A 16,661-nucleotide genomic window follows, 5' to 3' on the forward strand; every position below is an offset into this window, starting at 1 on the left:
CGTAACCCACCTCGATATCATTATCCACAAGTGGCGCATGCGTCAGAAAACTAATCAAATTTCAGTACTCGGTATGAATTTCACAGATCACCTCTTGCATAATGATCACATATTTGATATTGAAAAAAATGCTGCCATGTGCTTACGATGTCTCCGAAGGTGCAAACAATTTTGCACCCCTTCTACTCTAACTGTAATTTACAAAGCCTTCATTCGTTCCAAACTTGAATTTAACTCCCATATTTGGGCAGTCTTTTAGATAGAATTGAAAAAAGGGCTTTCAAAGTCATATAGGCGATAGAAATATAACCGAAACATTTACATCACTTGAACACCGTCGCAATGTTCTATGCCTTTCGTTGTTTTATCGATATTTTAACAAACAATCTTCTGTCGAATTAGCCAGTTACATTCCCCCACTAAAACAAATTAGCCGCAATTTATGCACTTCCAGGAACGCTCATCAGTAAAACCATGAGCTTAATTTCGACAGTACTGTCAAGTATAGAGATTCTTTCTTAAAGCGCACATCGAGAATTTCGAGTGCTTTAAAGAATTCTGTATTTCCCTTCTATTTTAATTTTCAAAATTTTAAGACCAATGTGCACCGATAACTCCTCTTAAATCATTCCCTTTTTTCCTAATACTCGTAATTCGTTTAAACTTAACATGTCAAGGGTATTACTAACCTCTTGAGTGCATGTAAACTTTAAACAAAATAAAAGTTAGAACAAAGAAGCGCTGGAACCAATACATTGATGGAAACTTTCTATTTTTTAAAGTCATACAAGTGAACAAGAACCCTATTCCCAATCAAAACAAATTTCCAAATTGAGTTATGTGGTATATTTTCTTTTTTATTAAAAATGTAACTTTACAATAATCTACTTAGCTTGGGCGCGCCAGAGAATAGAATGGCTGCTCAATTCAAATTTTTTACAAGAGCGAGCCAAACAACTCTTTGTCTCGCTCTTATGTCTCAGGTTTCAGTACTTCGCGCTCAGCGTGCGACATCTAGCCACGAAGCCCTGAAACCCAAACATAAAGGGAATAACACATTAACAACAATCGCATACATTTTATACTACAGTTACATATTTGGCTGGCGAAGTTAAGAAGTTTGGTTTGAAAACTACAAATTCTACGTTTTTTGACATTACCATCTTTTTGTTGATTCGAAACAATTTATTATCCGATACATTGAGGTGTAAATTTTATTAATACTTCATTTTTAGCTGAGTACTCACGAAATGCCTTAATTATATACATTTACATATTCCTTGAAATATTTGTTTTTTCGTTTTTTAAATTTTATTTCTCAACTCATATTAAGAGCCCCGGGCTTAAGACACGAGACACGCCCAATTGTTGTTTTCCTTACTTTCTTTGATAAAGAATCGGTATATGAAATCAACATATTTCAAAATTAAGGTTTGTTGTTGGTACTCGTATACATGTCAAATAATTTTACTTTATGTTTGAATTCCTGACAAGTAAGTACAATTTTGATGTTAAAAAAGAAACATAAATGTAAATATACGAGTGTATGCCTACACTCCATTCACATCAGTGTCATTATTTGTCGAGATCACAAAAGAAATATTGATAACAATTTGCAGCATCATAATTTATTCTACTAATATAATTTACCATCTAACTTCTTTTTTTAAAACGACGAAGACGGTAGGAAGGAACTCAGAACGGAAATCAACACATATGTACATAAAAAGAGATATGGTTGTTGTTCAAGATATCTCACAGGATGCATCTTTTATGTGACTTTTTGAACACCGGGGATAAAAACTGGATATAACTTGAACAGAGTATTTTTCATATCACCCATATTTCTTATAGCTCACACTTTTCGAAAACTTTTGCTTTATTTTAAGACCAGGGCTGTTAACAATGGTGGAAGGGGAAAGTACTCTTTTGCTGCTTTTGTCTGAATGCGTTTGAAAAAGGATATCAATTTAATTCTACATTTATACATACAACGAAAGTTTCAAATTAAAACTTCTTACACATTAACAAGTTTAAAACTACTACTGATGATTTTCGAAATGTAACATCGATGGTTAAGAATTTTCTACACCGCTCGTTTAAATATGCCTCAGTCCTACGAGTATCTTGTTTTCATAGTAACTAGTTGAACACAACTCTTATTGACAAAGTTTAATCGTTGCAGATTTAAGGACATGAAGCTAACTTCATTCGTGTCTTGGAAATGTAACCTCGATGGTGCTTAAATGAAATTGGACTTTATGTAGCAATGTGTTTCAAATTTCTTGAATTAACAAAATCACTTCTTTTATTTGGCTGAGCTTTCTTTGCATAGCCTTTATGGAAGTGACAAGCAACTTTTGTAATCTATATGTATGTAGGTGTACAAAAATAATACGTCATGATGGTTTTTCTCCTTTTTTAACGCTAGAACTTCGCTACATCATATCACATCAGTGTAGTTGTTCTGATTTATCGCCATGTACGCATTACATTAATCATTTTGACATAGAAAGTTGCATTAACGTTCCACATATTTCGTGTTAAAATCCTCTGAGCTTTATATTTTGTTAAAGCTGGTGCCTAGCCTACCTAAAGTAAAGAAAGTAGTAATATTATGAGGAAAGATTATATAATGGTTCACGATGGACGTAAATACATTATTTCCATTATGGATTTACCATTTATCATTTCTTAAGCTTTTTTTTGTATTTTAATAAGAAAAAGCATATGCCCAGAAATTATACTCAAGAGCATTATGATTTATGAATAACGTTGGAAGCATTAGAACAGTAGGGAATATTTGTACAGTAAGAGGACGCAGTTCAGGCGTTTTTGGTGACAATTGCAAAAAATAAGAAGCTGCTCAGCTCATGCTAAACTTTATGGCGTATTTTTTGGATTAGTCTTTAATAACATCAAATTATTATTACGTTGCCGTGCTCTCATTCAGAAACGCTGTTCAGGTCAATATTCAAATTCCGATGAATATGTGTTCTTTAAATAAATGCGGCCATATTTATTTCTTTTACATTGAAACTTCAACTATAAGTTATTTTTGCATTAAAGAAAGCAAAAAGCACAAAATCACAAAATCGATCGTGAACATAATTAGAAACGAACTTTAGTTTGAGACTTTCAAGATTAAAAAGTTATTTTTGGGCATTGTAAGTTACACTTTTGTATCTAGTTTTTTTTTCGACAATTGAATTTTAATTGTTTAGTTAGGTTATCGAAATGGGGAAAAACAAATCATGTGACGTAAAGACTCGACGTGAAATATTGAGCCATCATAAAGAAGAAAAATCTTATAGGGAGATTTCTAACATTTTAAAATGTTCACAGAAGATGGTATTTAATGTTGTTCAATATTTCAAAACAAAAATAACACAATAGAAAAAATACCATGAAAACCGAGACCAAAGTCAACCTCTCATAGAGAAGATGCACTAATTGTTCGTGAAAGCAAATAAAAAACATTTTCGAACTGCGAGGGAAATAAGAAGGGCAGTGTTTGGTGAAGCAGATAGTGGACCGTCTATAGACACTGTCAAAAGAAGCCGGAAAAATGTCTCCTTTTAGCTCGTTACACTTTTTCCAGCGATGTTGAATAGCTCCGATACCTCGTTTATAGTGAGAATCGTCAAGCTCCTCAAATTACCTATCAACCGCAGACTCCACCACTTCATTGTTGGAAAATCTTTTACCACCGAACGATTTTTCAAGTTTGGAAGCAGAATATAACTCAAGGGGGCTAAATCTGGCGAATAGGGTGTGTGAGAAAGCATTGCAAACTCTTACTTACAGTTTTAAGGTGTCGCTACAGTCCTGTGTAAACTACGGCCTAACCCAACAAACTTCTCCATCTAGCTCGGTCCCTAGCTAGATGTCTCCAGTTTCAAGCTCCAAGTTGGGTTAGGTCACATTCCACTTGTGCGCGCAACCTGTTCCGCGGTCTTCCTCTACTGCACTGTCCTGTGGGTGTGGATTCGAAGACTTTCCGGGCCGGAGCATTGTTTTCCACGTGCTCTACGTGACCCAGCCATATTAATCGTTGGACTTTTACCTGGCTAAGTCTACGTCACTGTACCTGGAGCGCTGAAGCCTAGGTCAAAGTAACGTCTGTCGATGGTGACGTTTTGACGAAAATGTCGGTGTTGTAGGTCCTTTCTTGACGACAGCATGTACTTTGTTTTGCCCTCATTAACCGTTAAACCCATTTTTGCCGCCTCTGCCTCAATACTCACAAAATCCCCATCGACATCACGCTGAGTTCTTCCGATTATGTCAATTTTTTATCAGCATATGATAGTAGTTTGACAGATTTTTGAAAGATAGTGCCTCTAATGTTGACGTGTGAGCTCGGCACTATTCTTTCAAGTACGATGTAAAAAAACCTTTTAACATCCTTTTTTGACTTCGAAACGTTCTGTTAAGTGGTTTCCAACCTTTATAGAGCAGCGTGAATTCTCCATGGTCATCCTGCACAAACGGACGAGTTTGGCAGTGCTGCCAAAACTAGACATGGCTCTATACAGCTCGTCCCTGTAGATGCTGTCATTTGCGGCCATGAAATCGATGAAAAGATGGTGGGTGTCGATTTGGTGTTCTTTGGTTTATTCCAGGAACTGCCATAATGTGAATGTTTGATCGACTTTGGACTTTCCTGGTCTAAAACCACACTGATATGGGCTTATCAGGTTGTTGACAATGGGCTTTAGACGTTCACATATTACGGGGCATGCTTTCTTCCGACCATATCTTACAGATAAGTTGGTGCATGCTGCTTTGAAGAGCTCGGAACTCAAGCCATCTGAGGCTTTCTTAGACTTCAGCTTAGATATGTCAATCTTTACTCGTCGTCTATTTTAAATGGATCATTCTGCCTGAAAGCGGAATCCGGTTTGTCGTCATCTCAGCATTGACTGCGGTTCCACTATGATGATTCTACTTTCGTCTTTGCAGCCTTCGAAATCTAGCTCATTGATTTTGGGCATCGCCATAACGGATGTGAGAATTTTTTCGCTAAATGCAGCCGATTTTCTTAATATGATTTCATTGCTCAAACGCTTCAATAAGTTCATATAATACCCGCCGTTGATTCTTATTCCTTTCTTTCCACAAAAGTAACGCCTTCTTTGGAGATAATACTCCAATTTCAATCCATTGTTTTGACTGATCCTTCGTCTTAGGTGGGTTCCATGTTTCATCCATGTTATTATCTACACAAAAACTCTGCTTTATTGCAATGAAACTGCGCCAAACACTCAATTGAAAAATCTTCACGACGCTTTTGTTCTTTTGTGAGTAATCACGATACTCATGTTGGGAACAGTTTTCTAATGTCCAATTTCACAGTCCCACACATTTTCTTCGCCATTTCTACAGTGATCACCTCATTTGGTCCTCTACTGCGATGTTCGTCCTGGCAGCTAGTACGACCTCGTTTAAACTTTGCCACCCAATATTTGTTGTGTGTTGCAAACGAAGAAGTAGACTCCCCCAGAGTAGAATCTAGCTCCGCTTAGATATAGGTTGGGATGAGGCCTTTCAAATGAAAATATTGTGTCTATGTTTACAAATTCAATGAGAGCGTTTACTATTGACGGGTGTTAAACAAATTTAAGCTTTATAAAGTTGTTGCAACAACCGCCATCTATACGTCAGGTTGGTTACTTATGATACTACCCTCGTAACATTGTTCATAATGAAATGCAAGTACAAACAAAAATATACGTTAACTTTTGATAGTATTTCGGTATTTCTGAAATGTCATTAATAAACCTTCTTTGAATTCCTTTACTGGACAGAATGTTGCTAAGTCTCCATTTTGTATTCATAATTATATAAATTGTTCATAAGCCTATCTTAGCCTTTTCAGTTAAATTTTACTTAGACGAAGAAAAGAATTAGATTTAAGTTGGCTATAATAAAAATTTCAATGGTACACGATTAGCGTGTTCTTAACATTCTTAACATCTTTGAGATATATGTACTTAAACCAGGGATACAATATCTTCAAGTACTTAACTTAAAAAGACTTGTACAGAAAGTCAAAGAACATAAGGATCTTAGGAATCTCGACGTCTATGTTGGGTTTTCCAAAAACCACAGCAAAAAGTAATAAAAAAAAGTTTGCTATAAAAATTTAAGACACATAATGAAGACTGAGCACAGCCCTGCTGTTCTTCCCAGCACATACTCGTACATACGTGTGGATGCTCTTTCTTGACAGCGCATCACTTTTTAATATTGCATTTTCCTAGGTATTCATACATAGATGTACACACGCAAACGGATAGAATAACTCTTGTACTTGTTGTTAAAGTTTTATATTTTATAAGATAATAAATATTAAACCTCGAGGAATTGGAAGAGTTTAAGACTTGTCAGAATATTATACATAAAATTGTGTATATAATACTTATTATTTACAATATGCATACATGTATACACATACACATACGCAACGCATTCTTACCTGCAATATTGCATTTTATTTCGGGAAGACATTTCCGTAAGGTCAGATTCAGAAACAAAATAGGGAGACAGCTTTAAAGTAAAACTATAGCTGGAAGCTGAGAAGCAAATAAACATGAACTTTTATGAATATTTATGATATGCATGAACTTTATCGTAACCTGCATTTTAAATTATAAATAATCACTTGAATTTTGAACTGTTGAAGTGAAGACAAAAAGATAAAAGTAGATAGCAATGTATGAGTACACCACGAAGTTTCTGTTTAATTAGCACCAGAATCCTGAAAACAATATTATTTTCTTGGTACCTACTGTTTCTTGGGAGTTATTTTCGCGACTCGAAATATATGCACGGAAGTTCTTCAAAATTATTTGGAAAATAGCATTAATTAAGTTTTAATTCCGATCAAAATACCTGAGCAAATGTATGTCTGACTAATTTGATGAAATCATTTCTACGAAGGAGAATTTTTTCTATGAAAGTCTTGCTGCGTAAGAAATAGGAAAATGCAAGTCTACCAAGCTTTTCACCCCACAAAAAATATTTAAAAAAATGTTCAACATGTTACAGAAATGAGCATATTTGTCATACTTCTGCAAAGCTGAAAATTTGGATTGAAATAGTTTATGCCTTTAAATATCCATAAAGTGAAGTCTACATAGCCGTTGGACCATGTAAGTATTTCTAGTTCTGATAGGCAGCATTGAATGCGAGCCTTAAACTTAAATACAGGGATATCCATTTCGTGGCTTCAAAAGTGAACGTAAATAATATTTCTTTTTTATTATAAATTTTGAACAATGACTTTATATGTGAAACATCACTTAAATGACCGCCACGAGAGTTTTTGCAATCATCGATTCTTTCGAGGTGGTTTTCGACCACTTTTTGACACACACGAGTATGGGTCAGTATCTTAGCCATACAGTGCTAAAGAGTTAAAGTTTTATCGTTATAAACACGATATTTCGAGTGGCACCACAACAAATAACCAGCGATGTCAAATCGCATGATCTTAGTCGTCGATTCGATATCCCACATGTCTCTAGCCATAAAGTCTTGTTGAAACCATATATTCTCCAAGTCGTATTCTTCAATAAAGCAATAAAAAGTCGGTTATCGTATGACCATAACGCTCCGAATTGAAGGTGACAGTCGTTCCATCGTTGTTTTCTAAGACGTAAGGTCCAATCACATCTCCGGCCCAAAAAGAGCACCAAACAGTGACTTTTTGTGGATTTGTGTAGGTATGTAATGAGAATTCTCAGAACTCCAAATGCGACAAATATGTTTACTAAAATATCGACCGAGTGAGAAATGTGCTTCGTCCCTGAAGTAAATTTTGTTATAAAAATCGCCGTCCACCGACTGTTGTTCAAGCAGCCATTCGAGGTATCTACGTCAAACAGTGGGCAGAAGTAAATGTAAATGTTTTTTTTTTAAGATTAAACTAAAATATAATATATTTCCGAATGTTTTTGATGTGTTCAATTCAAATTCAAGTAAAAAATTATTTTAAAAAAATTCTTACATTTTTTTTGGGTCAACTATTCATATAAAGTTGAAGTTTTAAGAGCATTTGTACAGCATCATTTTGATTTAAGATAAAGCAGATTTGTGTGTTTATGATTATTCTGAGTCCGAGAAATAGTCGATCATTTCAGTCTGCGGCTGGTTGTTTAAATCAGGCTGTTAAAACATTTCGGAAGCTTTAGAATCAAATGGAATTTTTTTGAACGGTTTTATAATTCTCTGGTTGGAAGGGATCTGAAGATATTAAAATTCGGTTCATAATGTCTGTTAATGTGTTATGTCTTGATGTTTTTCGACTGAACATCTTGAAGTCCTTATTCCGGGCTTCTAACGCTTCTTCACTTAATTTTGCAATGGGCAATAAACTTTCAGAAACTATTTCAAGTCCATGAATCCGACTTTTATGAACTGAAGTGCTCATATAGTACCTAGGATACAGCATTACAAACAACTTCGCAGTTTAGTTTCTAAACAATACATTTTAAATTTTTGAACAACTGTATTAAATCGACTTGATTTTATCTGATTAAAATCTATACCAGTTATTTCACTTGGTATAATATAATTTTTTTTTAGTACCCGTGGCATGATGGTTAGTGCGTTGGACTGTAATGCCAGAGGTCTTGGGTTCGATCCCTGCCTATGCTATCTAATGTCTTTTCACGGGTATTGCCTCTTGCGAGGAATTGACAAATTCTCCAAGAGTAACTCTTGTCATGAAAAAATGCTTTCTCAAATTAGTCGTTCGGATTCGGCATATAAACTGTAGGTCCCTTTTATTCCTGACAACTAGTTCTCAACGGACTGTTGCGCCACCCCATTTATTTTATTTTTTAATATAATTTTTAAAAGAACCTTAAATTGTTTTGGGCCACACAATCTTCTGTCGCTTTCTATCTACGCCATTCTTTTACAGGCAGTTTATAGGCAACGCGAAACAGGCATTCGAACATTCTTCTCCATGAATGAAGAACGGATATTCCAAATGTTATAAACTCATGTGAGATCGGAAGTGATACCATTTTTTCAATGTTATTGAACTCCTTGGATGTTGCCTGACAAAGATAACATCTCCGAGCAAAACGAACACCACTCAAACTATTACATAGCTTGAAAGGATCAACTGGTGTTTGACTATATACTCTCTATTCTCAACATACGAGTTCATTTAATTGGAATTGAATAGATGAGTTCTCTCTATTGATTAATGTATCTGTTTCCTTCACGAAAGTTTTTTTTTTAGGACTGCAGTACCTAGGAGAAAAAGGGCAAGAATTTTTCCAACAAAGTTTGATGAGCTCTATAACTTTAGTGGTACCAAATAAACCATAACTACAAACTTGTCGTCTGCATCAGTTATGTTTGTAAGCCTTTGGTGGTATCACTATGCCCGGAGCTACCATAAAAACCCATTTAGAATAGAGCGTATGTTCATCACAGCTCGCATTATTGAAAACATCTTTTTGTAATGCAGAAATTCTCTCAACAGTGTGATTAAGCAAGTTTTGCATTGAAACTTCAGTAAGATTTTTTGGATAGCATTTTCTTTTTCATTTTGCACAACTTTATAGGAAGGCAAAACATCATCCGTGACATATTTTCTGATCGTGTCGTATTGATCACGGGAAAGTTTTGCTTCTAATAGCATGGTCAAAGCTTGGCCAGGAGTGAGAATATAAGTCGAACACGGTTTGTTCCAATAATTCTGCAGTTTTTTTTGTCACCTGCACCTCTTAAATTCATTTGAGCGGCGAAAACAAGCTCTTCTGCAGATTTATCTCGAAGATCAGCTACTCTTTCGGATTTTCTTCGCTTACTCAATAGATCAAAACTAGTCTGAGGACGTCCAGGGGGTAGTGAATACATTTTAAATTTAACGTTTTTATGAAGCTTATTTGATTCTGACACTGTCCTTTCCACTTAGATTTGAGATCAAATTTAAATCGAACTAATTCTTGTTTTAGATCTGACACGTGATTTTCAGAGCAATTTGTCTTTGCTATTAAAAATGTCTCAATATCTTCAAAGTTTTTGTCAATACTTTCAAATGTACTATTAAAATGGTTTCGCAGAGTTCTTGCCTTTTTCAGGAGAAATATTCCATGTTGAGACCATAATTACGATTGAGCTGAATAAAGCGAACCATACTTACGAACACAAAACAATTTTTAAAAAATATTTTTGGTAAACATTTTTTACTTTTAAATTCAATCCCGAAAAAAGAAAAGATTAAACTAAGAAAAACACTTTACATTTTGTTTTAATCGTTGACTAATAAAAAATGACTGTTATTTAAAAAAAAAAAACGACTTTCTTTCGTTCATTATACATTTTTTTTTTTAATATTATTTGATAATCGAGTAAAAACTAATGCTTTTCAAAGAACATATCTGGTTTAACAAAATTTATGCAAACAAATTGTATACACAATTGATTTTCACTTTAATAATAAACGCAACTTATTTTGATGAATTTACCACAGACCACAATGTACCTAAGCTAAACTTTCAACTTTTATTTCGAACAGTACAGTGAAACAATAGCTGATTGAACAAAAAAAAACTTAGGTCATGTGAGGCATATTATCAGTTAATATACAAATTGAAATTTGTTACATAGTTACGTAGTACCATAAACCATTATCTCCTCTTAAAGCACGATATGAGGCTGTGGCATAATCAACATTTTTGTTGTAGGTTTTAACAATTTGTATACGTTGTGCGATAATTAAAAGATCTATTTTCGTAAATGTTTTAACAACTTAGTTTTACAGGTCTCGAATTTGAGCCCTATACTTTTAAAACCACAAAATGGATAACTCGTTATAATTAATGCAGTTCAAATATAAACGATCGTATATAATCGTATTCAATTCGTATATTTACCTTATTCATTAGTATATTTTATACTCGTATACATTTTCATTAAAATAAATAGAGCTACAAACATCAAGGATAAGGTTTCTATAGAAGCGCAAAGTGTCAATCAAAAAATGTATGCACAAATAATTGTACCGTAATATCAATTAAATAGCTCTAATCTAAAGGTCAACTAAAAATTTCATCATTAAAAATGCAGAAATTAATGGAAAATTTTACCATTGCCAAAATCTAATGGTTTTTAGCTCTATTTATTTTCTACAAAATGTGATTGGTGTTATCTAGATAAATCCGGCGATACATTTATGCATTAGATAAAATTGGTTTTAGCAAAAAAACATTACAATTTGATTGCCATATTTTAGATTAATAAATTCCCTATTCGATTCTTGATTATGGTGATTGAGGTTAATATAAAGGGTGTCTTTTTAAGACGTGTGGTTTTCAAGAAGATATAAAACGTACGAAAGTAAGTAAACTACATACGAACACACACATCTCTCTATAAAAAAAAATGTATCTTTAATTTTATTACGATTATAGATTATTATCTCTTGACTCTTCAGGATAGGTTACGGAGATTAGCACTCTTCGTATCAGATCTCCATCCTCTTACGGAAACCGAAATTACGATTCGGATAATTAATGATAATTCGTTACCGACTTTTGGCTATTGTACCCGTACTAAGATTGGTTTCTGGAATGTGAGGACAAAAAGTGATGGTCCGCAAAATGCCAGATTCCTCCAATTAGAGAAAGAATTTATACGGTACAGGATAGATATCTTAGGGTTAAGCGAAGTGCTACAGTTGGGATCAAGCAAATACAAGTCACCGTCAAGTAACACTGTACTGCTCTACTCTGGTCACGATCCAGGAAACGCTCGGAAGCTGGAGTTGGGTTACCCCTTACAAAAAAGGAAACCAGGAGCATTATTTCATGGGTGCCCTTTGGGGAAAGGCTTTTCAAAGCTAGGTTTCAGAGTAGAATACGACCCGTCACCATTATATAGTGTTACGCTCCGACGGAGCTGGCATCTGATGAAGAAAATGAATGCTTTTACAATCAACTAGAAACCACCTACAACAACACTCCCCGCTGAGATATAATTCTCTTAATGGGAGATATTAATGCTAAGGTTGGCAGTGACAACAACGGGCTAAGGCATGTGATTTGTGCTCACGGAGTCGGTAATTGCAGTGATAATGGTGTGAGGTTTATTGACTTCTGCAACGCCAATAGCTTTGTGATTGGTGGCACTACGTTTGAGCACAAACTTTTTCATAAAATTAACTGGGTGTTGACGAACAATCAAGCGTTTGCCAACCAAATTAACTTCGCGATTAGTCGATGCTTTAGAAGCAGGCTCTTGGATGTATGAAACAGAAGAGGCTCTGATAGGGGACTTGCTCGTGACCACCACTTAATGATAACTACCCTAAGATTGCGTACAGCTACAGTTCGAAGATCCAACGGAATAACCCGAGTCCTCAAATTCAACATCGCCAGACTAAAGGATCCGACGAACCGTCAACAATTTAGGGACCACCTGTCACACGAAATGAGAACAATCAGCAGCACAGTGCATGACGACATAACCGAGTGTTTGCAAACAATGTGCAGCCGATACCTTCTGAAGTGCCTGAAGAAACTAATCCCCGAATCCGCACCGCACCTCCCAGTAAAGATGAGATCGTTGCCGCAAATAAAGCACTTAAGAACAAGAAAGCGGTAGTACTTGATGAAAATCTCGCAGAGCTTTTACAAGCAGCGCCAACGTCATCAAGCGAATTTCTCTGCTTCATCCGCTCAAAAAAGAAGCCTGGACCACCGAAAGTTTCCCCCATGAATGGAAGAAGGGAACTATCGTCAAGCTCCCAAAAAAAAGAGATCTTACAAAGTGCGAAAACTGGAGAGGAATTTGTGTTCTACCGGCCGTTGCCAAAATAGTAGCAAAAGTTATACTGGAACGCATCAGAGAACCTGCTGTTCATCGACTTCGAGAACAAGGAGTATATCTTGTTAGCTTTGCAAAGGAGAGGCACTTGGATTACGCGGACGATGTTTGCTTTCTCTCTCATAGGATCAGAATTAGAAGGACAGGTCAGAAACTATAGAATTTTTAATACGAAGACTTAAGTGGCAATGGATTGGACATACGCTTTATAAGGTAACGACTGCATTGCCGGCCAAGCAATGCAATGGAATCCGCTCACACAAGAAGAAAGAAGAACTTGACGACCGAGAAGTCAATCGGCAAGAGTTGGAGGGAGCTGAAACACATCTCCGGAAACCGTAGACGCTGGCGCGCATAGGCGTAGTAGAGGTCCTATGCCCCTTAACAGGTTCCCAACGGACTTAACAGGTCTGAGGACCTGTGAGCGAAATTTGGGCATAAGACCGTTTTACGGCTTCAGTAATAATCTCTTCGATTTTTTGGTATTGCCGTTCTCCTTTGTAGACTTTTCTTGAAAGCCATCCTTACACGTTTTCCATGATGTTCAGGTCAATCGAATATTAGGTGCAATGTTAATAGGTTCACATTTTGACACTGAATCCAGGCTTTTGTGGTCCGTGCTGTATGTATTGGTGTATTATGTTGTTGAAAAGTCCATCGTTGTTTGCCAAATTATTCAGAAAACTGCGAAAAGGATCTTTTCGGAATCGATTTGTAAGTGATTGCCGTCATTTTAGAGTTGAAATTCCAACTCAACTTAACGCACCATTACACCACCTCCGTTGCTTTGCCGTTTTTCAAGATAGAATTCTTCCTTTCTTAAATCATGAAAATAGCAGCTATATCGGACAGACCCGTCGAAATTGCATTTTTTTCATTGTAAAAAATAAGAGGATGCCGAGTTCGATTCTACCTGATGTGATTTGTTGCAAAATTAAGACGTTGGCTCTTGCGAGCAGCATACAATGGCTGCTTCTCCTTATTTTTTGGTGTCGTATATGACCTTTCTTCTATATTACCCGAGTAACAGTCGATCTACTAGCATTTACCCCACATTATGCGTTGATTTAACTAATGGAAAGCCTTGAATTTGAATCAGCTCTCACTATCACACGCCTTTCCTGAAATGATGTAGCTTTCTCGGTTTTTTCCATGCCTCTCTGGGTCCTTGAGGTAGTTGTATACAACATTTGAATTTCTTCTAATTTTGATAACTATAAAACGGATGGTTTTGCCAAGATCCCGGTAAGCTCGAATTTGCCCTATTTCCTTCTTGGTTTTTCTATTTTGTTTATCCATACTTCTTCATTTTATCAAATTATTACTCGTACTAGGCTCCCAAACAATTAGAGTATCCTTTTATCTGAATTAAAACAAGCTGATAGGCAAATTTAGATCTTGTCCCTATTAATGCGACACAAAACAACATGTACTTCTTATGTGGTTTTTATTGACTAAATCCAAATTTGGGGTTTTCCAAAAAACGTAAGGGTTTAACAGACATCGGTAAATAAAAAAGTCTCTATTCATGTGACAGGAAGTATTTAGAAATTAAGTTCTGATAAGAGAGGGAGCGGCCTTACTGCCGAATCCGGTGTAGGACGGTCTATTTATTGCTATCGACATAGCTATTCGATATTTTTTAAGAAATGTTCAAAAAAATCAATATTTGTTGTTCCAAAAGCTAAACAATTTAGCTTTTTTCAACAAATGAATTCCATGTTTTGTATACAAAACCTCAAATACTAAAATTATTGTATGATGTAATTGAAATTCTAATATTTTTTTATTTCAGTCATTAGTTTATTAAAATTGTTATTTATTCCAACTAAGGCCAATTGAATAAAATAGAATTGTGAGGCTTTATATTAAAATCTTCATTTATAATTAAGAAAAGATGCCAATTAAAAACGTTGAAAAAAGCTTTTGCTTATTAATTAGTTGTTTGCCATCCTAAGAAAACAAATTCCTTGCTAGTTGGCCCTTTCTTCATTTTGAGTCCCTTCTTCTTTGGTTATATACATACAAACATATACATAAATAAAACAGATACAAAATTTGATTTCATCTATCTTATATCAGGATTAAACGTAAGTGGGTCAATATGCCTGCCTTCACCACATTCATTTGTAGGTTTAAATTGTAATCCCTTAATTTTTTTTATTAAATACAAACTTGATAGGATTTTCAATTTGTTTTTTTAATTACTTTAAAAGCCTTTTTTCGTTTAAGTTGAAACAAAAAGTATGTCTGGCGTATACTGGTTTTTGGTTGTATTAATAAAATTGATATTCATTCATTATTCAACTAAAATAAATGGAAATAAAAATTAATTTAATAGAAATAAATACAGATTATGGAAACCAACATATTTAATAATTCAAACAAAGCTATGTATGTCAATTTATACATACATTGCATATAACAGATAAAAATGTCAAAATATAAATTATCATTTTATTTTTGTGGGGGAGTTAATTGCTTTTGTCTTACATTGCATATTATTGCGTTTATTGGAAACTAATATAGTTTTCAGACATAATTGAACCAATCCTTGAGGTAATTTCATACCAACTGTCTATAATTGGTGCATATTTCCTCGGCAGAGAGAGAAGTTAAAGTTGTTTTTACACCCAAATCAGGTAAATGCTCGCATACCAGCCCTCAAGATCTAAGACCTATAAGTCTATCATCATTCCTAATTTTACGGCAAGTAAAAGCACCTTAACACCTAAAAATAACTCTTACAAAATGCATAAGACAGATTAATACTTTAGGCTGATCGGTGTGGACTGAATGTTAACCCACTCAAAACCAAATTAGTCCTTTTTTCTAGAACATACAAAATTATATTTGTTAACCCAAAGGAAGCTTAGTTCCTGGGTCTTATTTTAGACAATAAACTAAGAAAACAAGAAAAAGTCAAAAAAGCTACTATAACTCTCTTCTCTCCCAAAAAAGCTATTGGGCTTACAACCCCTCATCACGCAGTATCTATACACATCGGTAATCAAACCGATTTTAATGTACGGTATGGTAGTATGGTGGACTGCTTTAGAGAAAGCTATAAAGCGCGACAAATTAAATTAAGTCCATCGTTCAGCTTGCCTTTTTATAAGTGGAATGCTTCGCACGACCCCATCTGCGAGACTGTATACACGCTACTCTACCTAACACCTCTTGATACATTTAGAAAAAAAAGGCTGGGATCTGACCGACACTGATAACTTTAGTAGAATTTCTTAAATTTTCACAAGTTGGACGAATGAAATTAATTTAAGAAATATCAAGTACCGAACATAAAATTTTACCAAATTTGCGTAATATTTTTTGAAGATTTAATTTTTTTTTATGAAACAATGGACTTTTGGATTTTTATAAAAAAAGCTAATGAATATCAAAAACAATATTTTCTGTGAAATAAAAAAGTTTGAAGACAATATTTTTAATTTTTGAAAAGCTATTTGAGTCGAAAGTAAATTTTTACCAAGTTTTGTTAATTTTAAGGTTCCTATATTTTGTAAAAAAAACTATCAATTCGATTTTTCTCAAAACTTAACTCAATCTTAAAAACAGTATTCTTTTAAAGATATAAGTTAATAAATAGCTACAAGCTCTTATATTCGCCTCAAAGCTTCTTCGGAGTGGATTAACAACATTCGCCACTCCGCGATTTTTAGTGTTTTTAACTTCCCATAGGAAGTTATTGTAATGGGTCCGATTTGACAAATTGAAAATTTTGACATTTCTCGACGTTTCAAGGTCTCTAGAGTCGAAATAAAAGATTTTTAGAAAGATTTCTGTGCGTG

General features: G+C 34.8%; 1 protein-coding gene across 1 annotated transcript in view; it reads left to right on the plus strand.

The window, feature by feature from the left end:
* The window catches only part of LOC129953812 (IDLSRF-like peptide), a 210,949-nt gene that overhangs the window by 93,199 nt on the left and 101,089 nt on the right, over positions 1-16,661 (plus strand). The gene's annotated exons all lie outside the window — the stretch shown is intronic.

The sequence above is a fragment of the Eupeodes corollae genome, chromosome 1 (assembly GCF_945859685.1).
Source record: "Eupeodes corollae chromosome 1, idEupCoro1.1, whole genome shotgun sequence".
In the NCBI taxonomy this organism is placed as follows: Eukaryota; Metazoa; Arthropoda; class Insecta; order Diptera; family Syrphidae; genus Eupeodes; species Eupeodes corollae.